Here is a 20,610-nt window from a genome sequence, read left to right as displayed (position 1 = left end):
TAATCCCAGCTACTTGGGAGGCTGAGGCAGGAGAATAACTTGAACCCAGGAGGCGGAGGTTGCAGTGAGCCTAGATTGTGCCACTGCACTCCAGCCTGGGCAACAAGAATGAAGCTCTGTCTCCAAAAATATATATGTATGGGTAAGATGGTAAATTTTATGTCATGTGTAATTCATCACTATCTTTAAAAACTATGCTAAACAAGCATAGTCTTCAAAATTGGATAACCTAGATGACATGGACACATTCCTGAAAACACATGATCTATCAAAATTGACTGATAAATAATTAGAAAATCTGAATAGACATAACTAGTAAGGAGATTTAATCAATAATCAAAACCTCTCAACAATATCAACAACAAAAAGCTGAGGAACAGATGGTTTTACTGGTGAATTACACTAAATGCTTTTTTTTTTTTTTTTCCTGAGATAGGGTCTTGCTCTGTCACCCAGGCTGGAGTGCAGTGGTGTGATCACAGCTCACTGCAGCCTTTACCTCCTGGGCCCAAGCAATCCTCCCACTTCAGTCTCCCAAATAGCTAGGACTATAGGCACATGCCACCATGCCCAGCCAATGTTTCTAAAAAATTTTTTGTAGAGACACTGTCTCCCTACATTGCCCAGGCTAGTCTTGAACTCCTGAGCTCAGGCGATCCTCCTACCTTAGCCTCTCAAAATGCTGAGATTACAAGCATTAGCCACCATGCCTGGCCTATACCAAATACTTAATGACGAATTAACACCAATCCTTCTGAAACTCTTCCAAAAACTTGAAGAGGAGGTAACACATCTTAAGTCATTCTCTGAGGCCAGCATGACCCTGATACTGAAGCCAGACAAAGATGTTGCCAAAAAAAGAAAACTGTAATGCAAAAATCCTCAAAAAAAATTAGCAAACCAAATTCAGCAACATATTGAAAGGATTAAACACCATGACTAAGTGGGATTTAATCCCAGAAAGCAAGAATGGTTCAATGGAGCAAGATGGCTGACCAGAAGCCTTTAGTGCTTGTCCCCCTCCCAAAGACATCCAGAACAATGAATAAACGAGATGACATTGCAACAAAAATAACTGAAGGAGAGTGCCATTGTGCATCAGAGGAGTAACAGAAATCCGGGTGAGCACAGAAAATTGGCATGGCCACATAGAGAACCAAAGGAAACACTGGGCCTCCCACCATCCCCTTCCCTAACCAGGATGGGCTGGGAACCAGGAGGGACCTTCTCCTTTGGCAATGAGGTAAGAAAGAGGATCCCAGCAACCTTCATGAACACCTTGGACACCTACAGGCCTCACCACTGGGGTCCCCTGCAGTTCTCACAGGAACTAAGCCCAGTGAGGGAACTGCCTGGAGTCCACATAGCTGTGTTCCCACTAGAGAAGGCACCAACACTGTGCTCCACCTCCTGGGGCCTACAAAGCTACTGTGCTGTGCCATCTTGGATTTGAAACTATGGATGGAGAATGTCTTGTCCAGGGAGTGAGTAGCTACAGCTCACCTTCATCCTTGAGGCTAAGCCACCACTGAGCCACTCCAGCCCAGTGGCCCAACATCCCCAAGCTCAGCTGTTAGTAGCTATTACACTCTTCCCCATGGAACCAAGCAGAGGCCAAGGTCCTCCACCTACTCCTCCCCAGCCCCTCAGGTCAGAGCTGAAAGGGTACCCTGTCTCCTGGGAAAAGAGTATCTTGGACACGTATGGCACTCATGCTTCTCTGGTACCTAAGTCGAAGCAGCATCCTGCATCCTAGGAAGTGGTGCCCTGACCACCCAAAGCAGTCACACACACACACCCCAGTACTTAAGCCGCAGGGCATCCTGCATTCCAGGGAAATGGTTCCTGGGCCACCCAGAACAGTCATGCCTTTCCAGGCCTGAGCTGAAGTAGCACATTGCCCCCTAAGGAATTGGTGCCCTGGCTGAGCTGAGCAGCTCCACATCCCAGGGTTGAGCTGAAATAGTATCCTGTGTCCCAGAGAAATGGAGCAATGGCTGAGCTGAGACACGCAGCCCTACAGGCCACACGGATCTAGTATTCTGCTTCCCTGGAGCTGGACTAGCCCACTAAAGTCTTAGCTGCTGAAACGCCTCTTCCTGGGGAGTACAGTCATCACTGTGCTTTCTTCTGCCCTACCCCTCAGGGCCCAAATGATAGCTGTGCTCTGCCATTCTGGGGTACTTGCTGCCACTGCACTTGGCCTCACTGAGTCTGGGATACGCCCAACCCTGACCATCTCAAGGCCTAGCATCACTACTACATAGTACCTCATCCAGTGGAACCTCAGTTATCACTGAGCCCTACTCCCAAATTGCAGCCATACCCTGCTTCCCAGGCTCAAACCTCCAGAGCATCCCTTCTTCCCCAAACTCAGGCCAGGGATGTACCCTACCCCCCAGGAGTATAATCTCAGCAACAATTCCGCCCCTGGGCCTGAGCTACTAGGGGATGCCCATAGAGTCACAGATCCTGGCTCTGTGGGCAACCTATATCCAAACCTGCCACGAAGAACAAACTTGCACCCCAAGACCCAGGTGTTTGAATTGTTGCCAAAAAGAAGAAAAAGGCCAGGCACAGTAGCTCACGTCTGTAATCCCAGCACTTTGGGAGGCCAAGGCAGGCAGATCATTTGAAGTCAGGAGTTCAAGACCAGCCTGACCAACATGTGAAACCCAATCTCTACTAAAAATACACACACACAAACACACACACACACAGAGCTGGGCATAGTGGTGCACACCTGTAATCCCAGCTACTTGGGAGGCTGAGGCAGGAGAATTGCTTGAACCCTGGAGGCAGAGGTTGCAGTGAGCTGAGATCACACCACTATACTCCAGCCTGGGTGACAGAGTGAGACACTATTTGAAAAAAAAAAAAAACAAAAAACAGACGCTGGTGAAGATGGAGAAAAAGGACAATTCTTATGCACTGTTGGTGGGAATGTAAATTATTACAGCCACTATGGAAAACAGTATGGAGGTTTCTCAAAAAACTAAAAATAGAACTACCATGTGACCTAGCAATCCCACTGCTGGGTATGTATCCAAAGGAAAAGAAATAGGTATGTGAAAAAGATATCTGTACCCCCATGTTTACTACAGTACTATTCACAAGATATGCAGCCAAGATGTAGAATCAACCTAAGTTCCATCAACAGATGAATGGATAGTCAGTGGGTGAGTGGATAAAGAAAATGTGGTACGTATACATAATGGAGTATTATACAGCCAAAAAAAATGAAATCCTGTCATTTGCAATGACATGAATGGAACTAGAGGACATTATGTTGAGTGAAATAAGCCAGGCACAGAAAGACAAATATCACATTTCTCACTCATATGTGGGAGCTCAAAAAAAAACAATGCATGGAGACAGAGAGTAGAATGATGACTCTCAGAAGCTAGGAAGGGTGGTCAGGAGAAGGAAATATACAGAGGTTGGTTAATGGGTACAAAAATATAGTTAGATAGAGGCAATGAGATCTAGTGTTCAGTAGCAGAAGAGGGAGACTATAGTTAATAATAATTTATTGTATGTTTCAAAATAAGTGAAAGAGTGGCATTAGAATGTTCCTAGCAGTTTGGCACAGTGGCTCACACCTGTAATCCCAGCACTTTGGGAGGCCAAGGTGGGCAGATTGCTTGAGCCCAGAAGTTCAAGACCAGCCTGGGCAACATGGTGAAACCTCATCTCTACAAAAGAAAATTACAAAAATTAGCTGAGCATGGGGGTGTGCACCTGTAGTCCCAGCTACTCAGAAGTCTGGACTGGGGGCATCCTTTGAGCTGGGAGGTTGAGAGAGCAGTGAGCTGAGATGATGCCACTGCACTCCAGCGTGGGTAACAGATTGAGACCTTGTCTCAAAAAAGAAAAAAAAAAAAAGAATGTTTCTAGCACGAAGAAATGGTAAATACTTGAGATGATGGCTATCCTAATTACCCTGATTTAATCATTACACACTGCGATACTTGTATCAAAATATCACATGCACCCCCACAAATATGTAAATATGTACAACTATTACGTATCCATAAAAGTTAAAAGTTTTAAAACAGATGAATGTGTAAAGAAAATGTGATATATTTACACAATGGAATACTATTTAGTCATAAAAAAAGAATAAAATTCTGTCATTAGTGGCTATATAAGAGAGCTTGGAAAATATTAAGTGAAATAAGCCAGGCATAGAAAGATAAGTACTGCATGTTCTCACTCATATGTGAAAGCTAAAAAAAGTTGATCTCATAGAAGTAGAGAGTAGAATAGTAGTCACCAGTGACTGGGAAGGGTAGGTGGGAGCAGAGGATAGATAGCAAAGGTCAGTTAATGAATACAAAAGTACAGCTATACATAGAAGTAATAAGTTCTAGTGTTCTATAACGCTATAGGAAAACTAACAAAAATTTATTGTATATTTTCAAGTAGCCAGAAGAGTAGATTTTGAATGTTCCCAACACCAAAAAAAGGAAATTTTTGAGATGATGAATATACTAATTACTATGATTTGATCATTACACATTGTATACATGTATCAAAATGTCACAATTTACCTCATTAATATGTACAATTATCTATCAATTTAAAATAGTAAGAAAAGCAAAAAATGAAATAAGAACAATGAAAAAAGAATGCTTCAACAAAAAAATCAATCAATGTAATACTCTACATTAATAGAATTCAGGGGAGAAACGCACATGATCAACTCAACTGATGCAGAAAAACACCTGACAAAAATTCAACCACCTTTCATGATAAAAACACTCAATATACTAGGAATAGAAGGAAACTTCCTCAAAATGATAAAGGTCGTATATGAAAAACCCACAGCTAACATCATACTCCAAACACCTTTGCATATACGGTCAACTGATTTTTGACAAGAGTGCCAAGACCATTCAATGGTGAAAAGACAGTATGAAACCTTTTCCTCTACAATCATTAATAGGACAAGGCTGCCTGCTTTCACTATTTCAATTCAACATAGGATTAGAAATTCTAGCCAGAGCACTTAGGCAAGAAAAAGAACAAAAGTCATCTAAATTGGAAAGGAAAAAGGATAATTGATTCTCACTGTTCACAGAGGGCAAAATCTTTTTTGTAGAAAACCCTAGAGATTGTGCAAGTGCGCACACACACACACACACAACTTTAGAGCTAATGAACGCAGCAACGTTGCAGGATATAAAATCAACACACAAAAATCAGTTGCATTTCTATATACTGGCAATGAATAATCTGAAAAGAAAATTAAGAAAAACATTCCATTTATAATAATATCCAAAAGAATAAAATACGGTTAACCTCCTGCATAGTCAAAAGTCCACATCCAACATTTGACTCTCCAAATGCTTAAGTACTAACTGCCTACTGTTGACCGGAGAATTTACCGATAACAACCTGTCAATTAATGCATATTTTATGTTATATGTATTATATACTATATTCTTAGAATAAAGTAAGATAGAGAAAAGAAAGTGATATTTTAAAAATCAGAAGGAGTCTCAACAATGTCTGGATAATTACAAAAAGAGGGAAAGAAAAAATAAGAACAAAATAAAATCACAAGGAAGAAAAAATATATTTGCAATTCATTCAGTGGAATGGATTATCACAAAAGTCATATCCTTGTCATCTTCACATTGAGTAGGCTGAAGAGGAGGAGGAAGAGAAAAGATTGGTCTTGCTGTCTCAGGGTAGCAGAGGTAGAAAAGGTAGAGGAGGTGGAAGGCGAGGCAGGAGAGGCAGGCACACTTGCTGTAACTTTTATTGCAAAAACTGAGTATAAATGAAACTTGCAACTCAAATTCATGTTGTTTAAGGGTAAACTGTACTTAGGAATAGATTTAATTAAGAAGGGAAAAGATTGGTACGTTGAAAACTACAAAACATGACTGAAAGAAACGAAAGAAATTAATGGAAAGACATTTCCATTTTATCTTAATATTGTGAAGAGGACAAAATCACCCAAAGCAATCTACAGATTCAACGAAACTCCTGTCAAAATACCAACGGCATGTTTTGCAGAAATAGAAAAATCAATTCTAAAAGTTATAGGAAATCTCAGGAGATCCTAAATAACCAAAACATTCTTTTTTTTTTTTTTTTTTTGAGACGGAGTCTTGCTCTGTCACCCAGGCTGGAGTGCAGTGGCCGGATCTCAGCTCACTGCAAGCTCCGCCTCCCGGGTTTACGCCATTCTCCTGCCTCAGCCTCCCGAGTAGCTGGGACTACAGGCGCCCGCCACCGCGCCCGGCTAGTTTTTTGTATTTTTAGTAGAGACGGGGGTTTCACCGTGTTAGCCAGGATGGTCTCGATCTCCTGACCTCGTGATCCGCCCGTCTCGGCCTCCCAAAGTGCTGGGATTACAGGCTTGAGCCACCGCGCCCGGCCAACATTCTTGAAAAATAACAAAATTGGAAGATTCACATTTCCTAATTTCAAAACTTACTACAAAGCTACAGTATTCAAAAAAAAAAAAAAAGTGATACTGGCATAAAAACAGCTATATAAGCCAGTGGAAAAGAACAGAAAGCCCAGAAATAATCACAGAAATATGGGGTCAAATGATCTTCAACAATAGTGCCAAGACCACTTAATGGAGAAAGGACATTCTCCTCAACCAATGGTGCTAGAAAAACTGAATATTCACATGCAAACAAGTAAAGCTGGATCCTTACATCACACTTTTTTAAACTCAAAATGAGTCAAAGATCTAAAGTTAAAAGCTAAAACTATAAACTCTTAGAAAAAACAAGGGAAGATCTTCATGAGATTGGATTTGACAATGATTTCTTGGATACAACACCAACAACACAGTCAACAAAAGTAAAAATTAAAGAACCGTTCTTTTCATGAAAGTTTAAAACTTTTTGCATCAAAGGACGCAATCAACAGAGTGAAAAGAAAACCCATAGAATGAAGAAAATATTTGCAAATGATACATCTGATAAGGGATTCAAATCCAGAATAAGCAACTCCTAAAACTCAATGACAAAAACAAACAACTCAATTCAAAAATGAGTATTACCACACGCTGAGCCGCCGTGCAGCTAGGACGCCACGTGCAAGCTGAAGCCGCACCTCCTGCAGGGCTCCTCTCACCAGCCGGGCACCTCAGATGACAGCTACACCCGGCCAGCACCAGCAGCTCAGCCGCCAGCAGTGGCACCCCCATCTGCAGTTGGCTCTCCTGCTGCTGCGCCCCGGCAGCCAAGTCTGATGACCCAAGTGGCAACCAGTGCAGCTGGCATGGCTGTAGGCTGTGCTGTGGGGCACACACTGGGTTATGCCCTTACTGGGAGCTTCAGTGGAGGAAGTAATGGTGAGCCTGCAAAACCTGACATCACTTACCAGCAACCTCAGGCAACCCGGCCAGCACAGCAGCAGCAGCCTTTTTTCCATGAGATCAAACAGTTTTTGGAGTGTGCCCAGAACCAAGATGACATCAACACGCCCTGTGGGGCCTTCAATGAAGTTCTCAAACAGTGCAGACTTGCAAACAGATTGGCCTAATCAAGAAGTTCAAATTGGAGAAATGGAAAAGCAGCTCTCATAGCCAAGTTAATTCACTATTAAAATATAATTGATAGTAAAGGTATAAAGTATAACCATCAGTTAAACCTCTCGTGTGTCATTTGTAGCTTCCTTGCTTCAGAATCGAAATGGAAGAGGGTGTTCTAACTGTGTAGAATTTCATTAAGATGGTGTAGAATTTGGGGCTGGGCAAATGTTTGTGTGCCCTCCTTAAACTGGCTGTTACAATTTTATTCCTTGTGAGTTAATTAGAATAAGGTGATTTTCTTCCAAGAAAATGAATATTTTTCTAGAAGACAAACAAATGTCCAATAAATACATGCCTCAGTCATTTGGAAAATACAAATCAAAACCACAGTGAGATACCACTTCACACAAATTAGAATGGCTATTTTTCATGAAAATAACAAGCATTGGTGATGATGTGGAGAAACTGGAACCCTCATGCATTGCTGGTGGAATGTAAGATGGTTCAGCTGCCGTGGAAAACAGTTTGGCAGTTCCTCTAAAATTCAAAACATAAAATTGCTATATAATCCAGCAATTCCACTCCTCAATATATACTCAAAAGAACTGAAAGCAGGGACTGAAAGAGACACTTGTACACCAATATCCCTCAGGATCCATAGGGGACTGGTTCCAGGACCCCCCTTGGATACCCAAATCTGCGGATGCTCAAGTCCCATATATAAAATGGTGTAGTTTTGAGAAAGCAATCAGTAGACATAAGGGAAAAAATGGTGTAGTATTTATATAAACCTATGCATATCCTCCCATATACCTTAAATCATCTCTAGATTACTTATAATACCTAATATACTATAAATGCTATGTAAATCAATGTTAATACTGTATTTTAAAATTTGTATTATTTTATTGTTGTATTTTTTTTTCCAATTTTTTTTTTTTTTGAGACAGTGTCTCACTTCATAGACCAGGCTGGAGTATAGTGGTGTGATCTCGGCTCACTGCAACCTCTGCCTCCCAGGTTCAAGTGATTCTCATGCCTCAGCCTCCCAAGTAGCTGAGATTACAGGCGCACACCACCATGCCCTACTAATTTTGTATTTTTAATAGAGACGGGGTTTCACCATGTTGGCCAGACTTGTCCCGAACTCCTGACCTCAGGTGATCCACCTGCCTCGGCCTCCTAAAGTGCTGGGATTACAGGCATGAGCCACTGCTCCTGGCCATTACAAGTATTTTTTAATCCATGATTGGTTGAATCCATGGATGCAGAACCCACAAATACTGAGAGACAATGTACTATTCATAGTAGCCAAAAGGCAGACAGGAACATGGATAACGCTTGAAAATATTATGGCAAGTGAAATAAGCAGACACAAAAAAAGACAACTATGGTGTGATTCCACCTGTATGAGGTATATAGAATAGGCAAATTCATAGAGACATAAAGTAGAATAGTGGTTACTAGGGACCTAGGGAGAGGGGAGAATGAGGAGTTACTGTGTAATGGGTAGAGTTTCTGTTTGATGTGATGAAAAACTTCTAAAATGAATAGTGGTGATGGCTGCACAACACTGTGAATGTACTTAATATCAATGAATTAATCATACTCTCCAAATGGTCAAATGATAAATTTTTGTTATGTTTATTTACCACAATAAAATAAAACACTCTAAAAGGGAATTCAGTCCTCAGCAGAGGCCATATCTGCATTTTTCCTGGATCAACCATGGCTCAGTTGGGTTTCAGAGCCTTATTTTCTTTTTTTTTTGTTTTTTGAGACGGAGTTTCACTCTTGTTGCCCAGGCTGGAGTGCAATGGCACAATCTCGGTTTATCACAATCTCAGCTCACCGCAACCTCCACCTCCTGGGTTCAAGCGATTCTCCTGCCTCAGCCTCCTAAGTAGCTGGGATTACAGGTGCCTGCCACCACACCCAGCTAATTTTGAATTTTTAGTAGAGACAGGGTTTCTCCATATTGGTCAGGCTGGTCTCGAACTCCCAACCTCAAGTGATCAGCCTACCTCGGCCTCCCAAAGTGCTAGGATTACAGGCATGAGCTACCGCGCCCGGCCTCAGAGCCTTATTCTTTTATGAATGCTATTCTAGCCTGAAAATAAAATCTTCCTGCAAGTATCAATCACCCTTGAGCCTGTTCATGTGCTGAGAAATAAAGGAGACAAAGAAATAATGGGGAACATAGAAAGATGCAGAGGGAAAATATAAGCAACACAGGCAAACAGGCTGTGTTAACCAAACAAGTACCTTCTGTACTTGTTTCAAGTACGTTGGGAAATTTAAGAAAAATATGTTAAACGCTCAATAAGGACCAGGGGGTTTTAATTTTTTCATGTGAGAGAAGAAAGTCCTTGTAGATATGCACTAATTGTTTCCTTCCCTCTCTCCAATCCATGATTTATAGAATACTTAATGGTCATTTACTACTCACCTACTCACAGGAAACTGGCAGATCTGATATTTGACCCTACTTAGAAGCTGATAAATTGGCCTGTTACCGCTTGCTTCATGGATGTTGGCAAAAGACACAAGACTCATGGGTCAGAGACATGGCCATCCCGGGGGTACAAGTCCCCATGAGAAAGGCTAATTAACACGTGGCTTCCAGACTAAAAGCAAATATTAAGGTGCACGTGGTGCCCCTGGAAAGAGAACTTACAATTGTGTGCAGCCATCAAATGAAGCCTACATCATTCAGCAGGGAGCACAGCGGGATCTGTGTGAAAAAAACCTGACAATGCCATTGTGTCCTCCTGGCCAGCTGATACACCTAGGGTTCCTGGTTCAGTTTAAATAATTGAGTCTAGACCTTGATTTGGAATGATGGCCTAAAGGGCGGACAATCCACTTGTCCTGTCTGTACGTGGACTAGTACACCAGAGGAGGAGCGTTCATTCACCCCACAGAACGACGGAGCCACAGCTGTGAGAATGGGTGTGGAGAAGGCAGGGGACAAAGGAGAGTCTGCCTTTGCTACTTCCAGCAGATTTGTCAGCAAGTGTAAGAGAATGGCAGTCAAATCACAGTGAAAGTAATCTGGAGGAGGATGGCAGACCTAGAAGTCTTAAATTTCAGGTACTTGCAACAGCTTAAGAGAGCTACTCTGGGTCATTTTCCTTTTTGAGAAAGGCTGCAGAGAAAGATCACTAATATCGCTCACTCCCCTATACCTCCTGAGGTCTAAGGGGTTCCCTTTCCAAGTACCAGGGTTGTTCCTCTTCCTCTACTACCATAAAATCATTGAGGTCCATTTCAGTAGCTATAATGTCACCCTCTGTCCAATTATTCCCTTACCCATACCAAGACCTTTCTTTAGAAGGGTCAAGTACAAGAGGGACAAGGAACTTTTATTAAATGGACAGAGAACACTTCTATTAGTTTGCTTGTGCTGCTATAACAAAGTGCCACAAACTGAGTGAGTGGCTTACACAACAGCAATTTCATTTCTCACAGTTCTGGCAGCTGGAGGTCTAAGATCAAGGTGCCATGGGTTGTTTCTGGTGAGACCTCTCTTCCTGGCTTGTAAATGGTGGCTTCTTGCTGTGTCTTCACATGACCTTTCCTCTGTGCTTGAGTGGAGAGAGAGAGAAATCTCTGGTGTCTGCCCCCCTTCTTTTAAGGACACCAGTTTTATTGGATTAGGGTTCCTAATTACCTCTCTAAGGGTTCTATTTCCAAATACAGTCACATTGGGGATTAGGGCTTCAACATGTGAGTTTTAGGGGAACACAATACAACTCACAACAACACTTATTTCCCCACTTTGGTCTGTACATGCCCCCATAGGAGGACTTGGTAAGCAGTCTATTCAAACATGTGTTCATTATTTTTAGGACCTAAGGCCATGTTACTCCAATAAGAAAATCTAGGTGGCTAAACCAGAATAAAGTTTGAATTCTCTGGGGTTCCCTCTTGGCTGGGCTGTTACCCAGAGGGTGCCCCCACAAAGCAAACCCGGAACTGCCACTTGAGGAAAGAAGAGAGCATTGTCCCCAGTTTTCATAAGAGCAGAAATCCAAATTTTCAAAATAGGTTTGTGCAAGACCATCCCCCAGAGCTTCTCCCTGCACATTTTAAGGTCAAAGATACTGACTCCCTATGTTCTAGACTCTTTTTTCCAGAATGTTTGTCTGGCAAACAGCCTTGGAGGATAATCATGTCTCCCTCTAGAGTAAAGAGAGTGTTGTTAAATTTTCAGTGTAATAATGTTTTATTCTAGAGCAAAGATCAGACACACTCATTTCCCACTAATGGAGATTTGGGATTCTTAAGCTTGAGGTTCCTTTCTTGTACACAACCTAATGAATGCTCAGATTTCATCTGCCCCCCATCACATTACCCCAGGGGAACTGGGCTTGGGGAACTGGTGTAAATATACTAAACTCTGGCTACCGCTATTGCCTTGCCATGAGACATAAAGTCCTTTGTCTCTGAGTCAAGTGTCTCATGTCTTCTACCAACATCCATGAAACTATGGCAAGCTCACTTGTTAGCTTGCAAGTAGGATAAAACCTCAGACTTTTCACATTCCTTTTTTTTTTTTTTTTTTTTTTTTTTTTGAGACAGGCTCTTGCTCTGTCATCTAGGCTGCAGAACAGAGGTGCAATCATAGCTCACTGTAGCCTCAACCTCCCAGGCTCAAGTGATCCTCCCACCTCAGCCTCCTAAGTAGCTGGGAGTGTGTCCTGGCATGTCACCATGCCTAGCTAATTTTTTAATTTTTTGTAGAGATAGTCTTACCATGTTGCACAGGCTGGGCTTCACACTTCTTTTTTCTTTTTTGACAGTCTCCCTCTGTCACCCGGGATGGAGTGCAGTGGTGTGATCTTGGCTCACTGCAACCTCTACCTCCCAGGTTCAAGCAATTCTCCTGCCTCAGCTTCCTGAGTAGGTGGGAATACAGGTATGCACCACCAGGCCCAGCCAATTTTTGTATTTTTGGTAAAGATGGGGTTTTGCTTTGTTGGCCAGGCTGGGCTAAAACTCCTGACCTCAGATGATCCACCCACCTTGGCCTCTCAAAGTGCCGGGATTACAGGCATGAGCCACCGTGCCCATCCATTTCACACTTCTTGATGATCACTCTCACATTTTTTGTCCTGATCATTACCATGGAAGCAGCCAAGAGAAGATAATTCCTTTCTGGAGACAACCAAATTCAGTGACCAAACGGCCTCGCTATGGTGCATGGACCAGGACATGGTGAGAGAGTAGAGTGAGAAATATTTTTCAGTCAGTTTTTGAGGAGGCAGTTTCAATATTCAACACAGGAAGCTTGTGAATGGTAGGAAACTGTGCTGATCCATTTGTGTTGCTACAGAAGAATGCCTGAAACTGAGTAATTTATAAAGAAAAGAGGTTTATTTGGCTCATGGTTCTGCAGGCTGTACAGGAAGCATGGCACCAGCATCTACTTCTGGTGAGGACTCAGGAAACTTAAAAACATGGCGGAAGGCAAAGGGGGAGCCCGTGTATCACATGGGGAGAGACAGCAAGAGAGACAGCAGGAAGCTCCAGGCTCTTTTAAACACTCAAATCTTGCATGAACTCATGGAGCAAGAACTCACTCATTACTGCAAGGATGGCACCAAGCCATTCATGAAGGATCTGCCCCCATGATCCAAACACTTCCCACCAGACCCTACCTCTAACTTCGGGGATTATGTGTTAACATAAGATTTGGAGGGGACAAACATCCAAACCATATCAGGAACACATAAATACTCCATCAAATACCTTGATTATTAGGCCACGGTTGACTCCCCTTTGAAAAACTGCTCCTCATTGTCAGAATGCAAATGGTCCAGAAAACCAGACACATGATATGGATCAGTTTCACAGGCTACAGTGGTCTGACAGGAGTTGGCTGATTAGACTAGAACAATAACGCAGTAGCCTGATGGAGTGTCAACAATGGTGAAGCACCACTGGTAGCCCTCAGAGGGGTCAGGGATCCAGTGTAGTCAATCCACCAGGAGCAGTGAAGGGCACTGTCCCATGCAACACAGTCTCCCATTCTGTGAGGGGAGGAAGGTTGGATGGCTGGAGTATGGAGACTACAGCGTAGTTCTGAAAAAGTTTCAGCAAGGGTAATGGAGGGTCCTAGAGCCAAAGTGACCTGTTAAAGATATCCAAGAACAGATCTTAGAATCCCTGCTGTATTCAACCATTCTCGGGGAGCAGCCATGAGCAGTGTGTCCTCTACATCCATATAGTGATAGATATCAGAACTCACCATCTAGAACCATGTTCAACCACACTCTCTGCAAGTAGAAAACCTAAAAGATTCCTTCTCATGGCCACCACAACCAGCTACGGTTAACAAAAGGATTCCATAAGATGGATACCAAAAGAAATAGAAAGAATAATAAGACCTACTATTTGATAGCACAACAGGGTGACTATTGTCAATAACAGCTTAATTGTACACTTTAAAATAACTTAAAGAATGTAATTGGTTATGTGCCACTCAAAGGAAAAATGCACATTGCATGCCTATATCAAAACATCTCATGTGCCTCATAAACATATACACCTACTATGTACCCACAAACTTTTTTTTTTTTTTTTTTGAGACAGAGTCTCGCTCTGTCGCCCAGGCTGGAGTGCAGTGGCACGATCTCGGCTCACTACAAGCTCCGCCTCCTGGGTTCACGCCATTCTCCTGCCTCAGCATCCTGAGTAGCTGGGACTACAGGCACTCGCCACCACGCCCGGCTAATTTTTTGTATTTTTAGTAGAGACAGGGTTTCACCATGTTAGCCAGGATGGTCTCGATCTCCTGACCTCGTGATCCACCCACCTCTGTCTCCCAAAGTGCTGGGATTATAGGCGTGGGCCACCACGCCCAGTCACAAACTTTTTTTTAATTTAAAAAAAGATACCATAAGAAATTCTATTAAAGGCCAGGGATGGTGACTCACGCCTGTAATCCCAGCACTTTGGGAGGCCGAGGCAGGTGGATCACGTGAGGTCAGGAGTTCGAGACCACCCTAGCCAACATGCCAAAACCCCATCTCCACTATAAATAAAAAATTAGCTGGGCATGGTGGTGGGCACCTGTAATCCCAACTACTCGGGAGGCTGAGGCAGGAGAATCACTTGAACCCAGGAGATGGAGGTTGCAGTGAGCCCTGAGATGGCACCACTGCACTCCAGCCTGGATGACAGAGTAAGACTCCATCTCAAAAACAAACAAGGAAGGAAGGAAGGAAGGAAGGAAGGAAGGAAAAGAAAGAGAAAAAAAGAAATTCTATTACAAAGAATAAAGCAGGCATGGTGGCTCACACCTGTAATCCCAGCACTTTGGGAGGCTGTGGCAGGCGGATCAGTTGAGTCTAGGAGTTCGAGTCCAGCCTGGCCAACATGGTGAAACCCTGTCTCTACCAAAAATACAAAATTTTATACAAAAGTTAGCCGGGTGTGTTGGCACACGCCTGTAGTCCCACCTACTCTGGAGGCTGAGGTAGGAGAATCACTCGAGCCCAGGAGGGAGAGGTTGCAGTGAGCCAAGATCACACCACTGCACTCCAGACTGGGCGACAGAGTGAGACCCTGTCTCAAAAATAAATAAGTAAAAATAAAAGAACAAAGGAAGTGAGATTCTTTGGAGTCTTATTTAGAATAAGTCTATTTAGAATAATGTGCTAACAGACATTTTATATATATATATATATATGAGTATTTAAAATATGTAAGAGGAACTAAGCAGAGTATCATAAGTACTGTCAATTTCTAATACAGAAATATTTATAATTTATAAAAAGATTATTCAAGGTATTAAAAACATCTGTAAAGCTCTGGAGAGAAAAGCACAATAAAAGGTATGTAATTTTTTCAGTGTATAGGTTATCTTTTTCTTTTCTCTGTAACTAAAAACAGCCTGAAGGACTTTTTGTTGTTGGCCTCTTTTCTGTCTGTGGAAATCAGACAAGTAAGAGGAAGGAGTAGAGAAACAGCTCCCTTCCTATCTCACAGCCCAGATGGACGAGGCCTCCCTTTGACTGTCAGGAACCGGGATCTGGTGAGAGGGAGAAAAGGGGAGTGGGAGTTGCAGCAGGCCTAGTAAGGGCATCATAATGTCTTATCACCCACCTACCCAAGTGTCAATTCTTCTAAAAGATGTATTGGGATATAAAAACACCCCCTTACAGTATACAATTTATTCCCAAAGTATATTCACAGGGTTGTATAACACCATCACCACAATCTGAGTTTAGGATATTCACATCATCCCAAATAGAATCCCACTGGTAATGACTCCCTCAACAACTACATACACACACACGCAAACACACACACACCAGCCCTAGAAAACCATTCACTACTTTTTTTTTCTTTCTTTTTTTTTTTTTTTTTTGAGACAGGGTCTCCCTCTCACCCAGGCTGGAAGGCAGTCACATGATCTCAGCTCACCACATCCTCTGCCTCCCGGGTTCAAGCAATTCTCCTGCCTCAATCTCCCTAGTAGCTGGGAGTATCGGCGTGTGCCACCAGGCCAAGATAATTTTTGTATTTTTAGTAGAGATGGGGTTTTGCCATGTTGGCCAGGCTGGTCTCGAACTCCTGGCCTCAAGTGATCTGCCTGCCTCAGCCTCCCAAAGTGCTGGGATCACAGGTGTGAGCCACTATATCCCGCCATTCATCTACTTTCTATGTCTATAGATTTGCCTATTCTGGACATTCAGATAAAGAGAACCATATAATATGTGGTGTTCTGTGCCTAGCTTCACTTACTTAGCTTGTTTTCAAGGTTTATCCATGTCACAGCACGTATCAGTACTTCATTCCTCTTCATTGCTGAATTGTACTCCACTGTACTGGTGGATATACCACATTTTGTCTATTCATTCATCATTCGATAGACATTTGAGCTATTTCCACTTGTCGGCTACTATGAATAATGCTACTAAGAACGTTCTTGTATAAGTCTTTGCGTGGACATGTGTTTTTAATTTTCTTTGGCATATATGTAGTCACGAAATCGCAGGACACATGTGGTAACTCTATGGTTAACATTTTGAGAAACCACCAAACTGCCTTCCACAGCAGCGGACCAAAAGTGTGCAAGGGTTCCAATTTCTCCATATCCTGGTCAACACTTGTTATTGTCTTTCTTTAATATAGCCATCCCAGTGGGCTTGCAGTGGCATCTCATTGTGGTTTTGATTTGCATCTCTCTAGTAACTAATGATGGGCAGCATCTTTCCATGTGCTTATTGGCCATTTGTATATCTTCTTTGGATAATTGGCTACTCAAATCGTTTCCCATTGTTTAACTGGATTACTTATCTTTTTGTTGTTGACTTATAAGAGCTCTTTATATATTCTGGATATCAGTTTCTTATCAGATATATGATTTCCAAATATTTTCTCCCATTCTTTGGGTTATCTTTTCATTTTCCTGATGTACCATTTGCAGCACAAAAGGTTTCAATTTTTATATAGTCTTATTTTTCTATGTTTTACTTGGTTTCTTGCACTTCTGATGTGATTACTAAGCATTGACTAATCCAAGGTCACATTTACTCTTAGGTTTTCTTCTAAGAATGTAATAATTTTTGCTCTTTCATCTAGGTCTATGATCTATTTTGAGTTGATTTTGTATATAAGAAAGAAGTTCAATTCTATTCTTTTGCATGTGGGTATCCACTTCTTCCAGGACCATACATTGAAAAGGCTAATTTTTGCCTCATTGAACTGCATGCCAATTTTAAGCAAAAAATGATTGTTTTCTATGACTACAGTCCGAGAGATGGATAACCAGGCTCATTGACTCAGTCTTCTCACATCCCAGAATTTCTAGCACTTGCTATTTTGTGACAGAAACCTCCTCCAAACACATTTGTTACCTAAACAAACACAAGAACTGTACTTAACCTTGCTGAACTACGTAAGAATTTGAACCACTTCTGTTTGCTATAAATACTCAGTGCTGTGAAAGAGGCTGTTGGTTTCTATTGAAACTCAATTCTAGAGTATTTGTCTGGGAAGCTGGGGGACTGATTTTCCTGTTTTACCCATGACCTCTCCCAATAAATGCATTTATTAATTTCCATGAATTGTTGTGGCTGGTGGGAGGTATGCAGCAGCCGCCAGTTGTATGGCTAGAACACACAGGCTGCCAACAGAAGACCACAAAGACTACTGAATCTCTCTTCCCAATTTCATCGCTGCCGTGGCCCCTGTGAATTCATGCCCCTCCTGGGCCTTCCACCTTACTCCAGAGAGAATAACGGGGACATGGAAGGATTCTTCAGGCTAATCCCACTGCAGCAGTTCTAAAACATCAGATGAGATTGTTGCCCTCAAGGTGGTTCACAGAAGACCAGAGCCGGATAATAGTTAAATAGGACTGCACTCAACTACAAACACAGCAAGAGAAAGTGAGGATTTTATAGCCAAGGACCAGGGTGAGGGTCAGTGGATGGAAAATTATTAAGAGGAAATATCAGAGGTAAGAGGGAATCTGGCTGAACCAACATGAGAGGCTGAAGGCAGGCCAGGGTGATCAGCCATCAGTGGGATAGTAGGGCGTGAGGAAGCTGATAAGATACTGAGAATGATTAGATATCAACAGTGACCAGATATCGATGGCGGGGGATTCTGACTAAACCAACTTCAAGGTATTCTCTCTAAAGCTGGGTGATGCGAAAATGAACAAAAAGTCCAAAAGTCAAGGCCTCATCAGGAATAAGAACAAGTGGAGGCTGAGCCGGTCAGGGAGAGACCCTCTGTCAGTGGACCAACTCATGCAAGCGACTTGGTGCATTAAAGGCACTCAAAAAAAAAAAAAAAACCAAACCTATCGATAGAAAACATTAAAGATTTAACTCAAAGCCTAGATTTGTTGAATGGGACTCCATAGGGGGAAAAAAAAAACCTATTGAAGTGGATTTTTAAAAGTCTACAATCTCAGATGAAGAGTTATCATTATTTTAGAGAAGTTCATCTCTATTTCAACCTCTACTGACCTTTCAGACTGCACTGTTCATTCTAATTCTTATACTACAAAGTCAGAGCAGCAGATACTCTAGGGAAAGAATGCTTGCACCATGAAATCCACAAGTCCTGGGCACGGCCTGGAGACACAATGTCCAGGTCCCCCACCCAGTCAGGGTGCCAGATGGTGCCTGCTCCTCCCTAGGTAGGGACATGGAAAAACGTAGAATGCCAGGATCTTAAATCTGTAAGAGTAAAGATTCAGGAAATTCCCTTATTTACAGATAAGACAACTAAGGCCCAGAGTATTAAGGGGTTTGACCTATGCCACACAGGGATTTGAAGTTGATGCAGAAATATCTGGAGTGTACTAATGTTTTTCATTTAAATCACAGATGGAAGATGGTTTTTCATTCAAAATCTGATACTTCAAGCATGCCACTGCCATATCCAAACTTTTAAGCTGATGTTTTGATAATGAACATTAAGTGCTAGGTAAGATGGGGCAGGGTGGTATTTAGTTACTACAGCTTCAAACCAACCAAATCTAAATATAATTTCTAGCTACTTTATTGAAACATAAAAGACATCCTCCAATACCTTTTTCTCTGCATTACATGCATTACAATGAGAGGTCAGTTGACCTTTGTTCCCTGGATTATTCTGACATTGTTCAAAGAGCCTCCCAGTTTACAGCTCACAGAGCCCAGATGCTAGCCACCCCTGAACACAGGTCCCCAGACCTTACTGTCAAATTCGGCAATTATTTTCTGTCTCTGTCTCTGCAGCTGCACTCAGAAGACTGCTTTTGTGGACCACCAGGAATTTCCTGTGATAGAATATCAGAAAGCTACTGGTGACTCGGAGGAGGTGACTTCACAGGGCAAAAGTTCCCTTTCTACAATAAACATTCTCAGTGTGGCCATGTGGGAGACTTCCTACACAGACCCCACACCTCCCAGCCACTTGTCATCTTGACACCAAATAGCCAGAGAAAGAAATAGAGCCATTTGTAAGAGGTCATCTTTTTTTAAAATGAACTTGCCTGTGGGTTCTGAGTATGTTATATCATCACGAAAAACCATGGAAAAAGCTTACCTGAAAATGATTTTAAGAAAACATGTGGGCTTTTTGGGGGCCGGGCGCGGTGGTTCACGCCTGTAATCCCAGCACTTTGGGAGGCTGAGGCAGGTGGATTGCGGATCACAAGGTCGGGAGATCAAGACCATCCTGGCTAACACGGTGAAACCCCATCTCTACTAAAAATACAAAAAATTAGCCGGGCGTGGTGGTGGGTGCCTGTAGTCCCAGCTACTCAGGAGGCTGAGGCAGGAGAATGGCGTGAACCCAGGAGGCGGAGCTTGCAGTGAGCTGAGATCGCACCACCGCACTCCAGCCTGGGCGACAGAGTAAAATAAAATAAAATAAACATATGGGCTTCACAAGGCAAATAAGCAAGCCAATTCACAGTTCTAAGTGAAGGATGAGGCTGCCCAATGATTATAAGGCCCTTAAGCCTCTTGAGGCATCTTGCAACATGTTTGAGAGGAAAGTGGGGCTGTGCTCCCTCCCTAGCACACGGACTTCTCAGTCACAGAACCCCCACGGGAAGCCGATGCACTCAGCCCTTTACTTCCCCAACAGTCATTCCAAAAGGCACCATTTGGAAGAAAGTCATTGAAGAGAGAAGCCAGGCTAGGCGCGGTGGCTCACTCCAGCCTGGGCAACAGAGCAAGATTCTGTCTCAAAAAAAAAAAGAAGAAGAAGAAGAAGAAGAAGAAGAGAAAAGCCAGACCACATAGTGATCAACCGTCAGAGCTGGTGCACACTTAAGACACCTACAGTCCTCTTGCATCAGGTAAGGGCGTGATCCCCGGGGAAAAGGAGCCAGCACCAACACGCACAGAGACCATTACCAAAGGAAAGACAGCACAGCTGGCAAAACTTTGAATTTCCTCCTCGATCTTTCAAATAAAACATTCTACTCCTTAATTTATCAGGTTTTTTGTTTATTTTTGTTTTTGTTTTTGTTTTTTTGAGACGGAGTTTCCCTCTTGTTCCCAGGCTGGAGTGCAATTGCGCAACCTCAGCTCACCACAACCTCTGCCTCTCGGGTTCCAGTGATTCTCCTGCCTCAGCCTCCTGAG

The 20,610-nt window shown here is 42.6% G+C and overlaps 1 pseudogene; it reads left to right on the top strand.

Annotated features, from left to right (window-relative positions):
* Positions 1 to 1,201: 1,201 nt before the first annotated feature.
* Positions 1,202 to 19,441, top strand: LOC135964507 (uncharacterized; annotated as a pseudogene).
* Positions 19,442 to 20,610: the final 1,169 nt, after the last annotated feature.

This window comes from Macaca fascicularis, chromosome 8, assembly GCF_037993035.2.
Source record: "Macaca fascicularis isolate 582-1 chromosome 8, T2T-MFA8v1.1".
NCBI classification, from domain to species: Eukaryota; Metazoa; Chordata; class Mammalia; order Primates; family Cercopithecidae; genus Macaca; species Macaca fascicularis.
The sequence above is the reverse complement of the archived record's forward strand: the minus strand, read 5'-3'. Positions and strand labels throughout refer to the sequence as shown.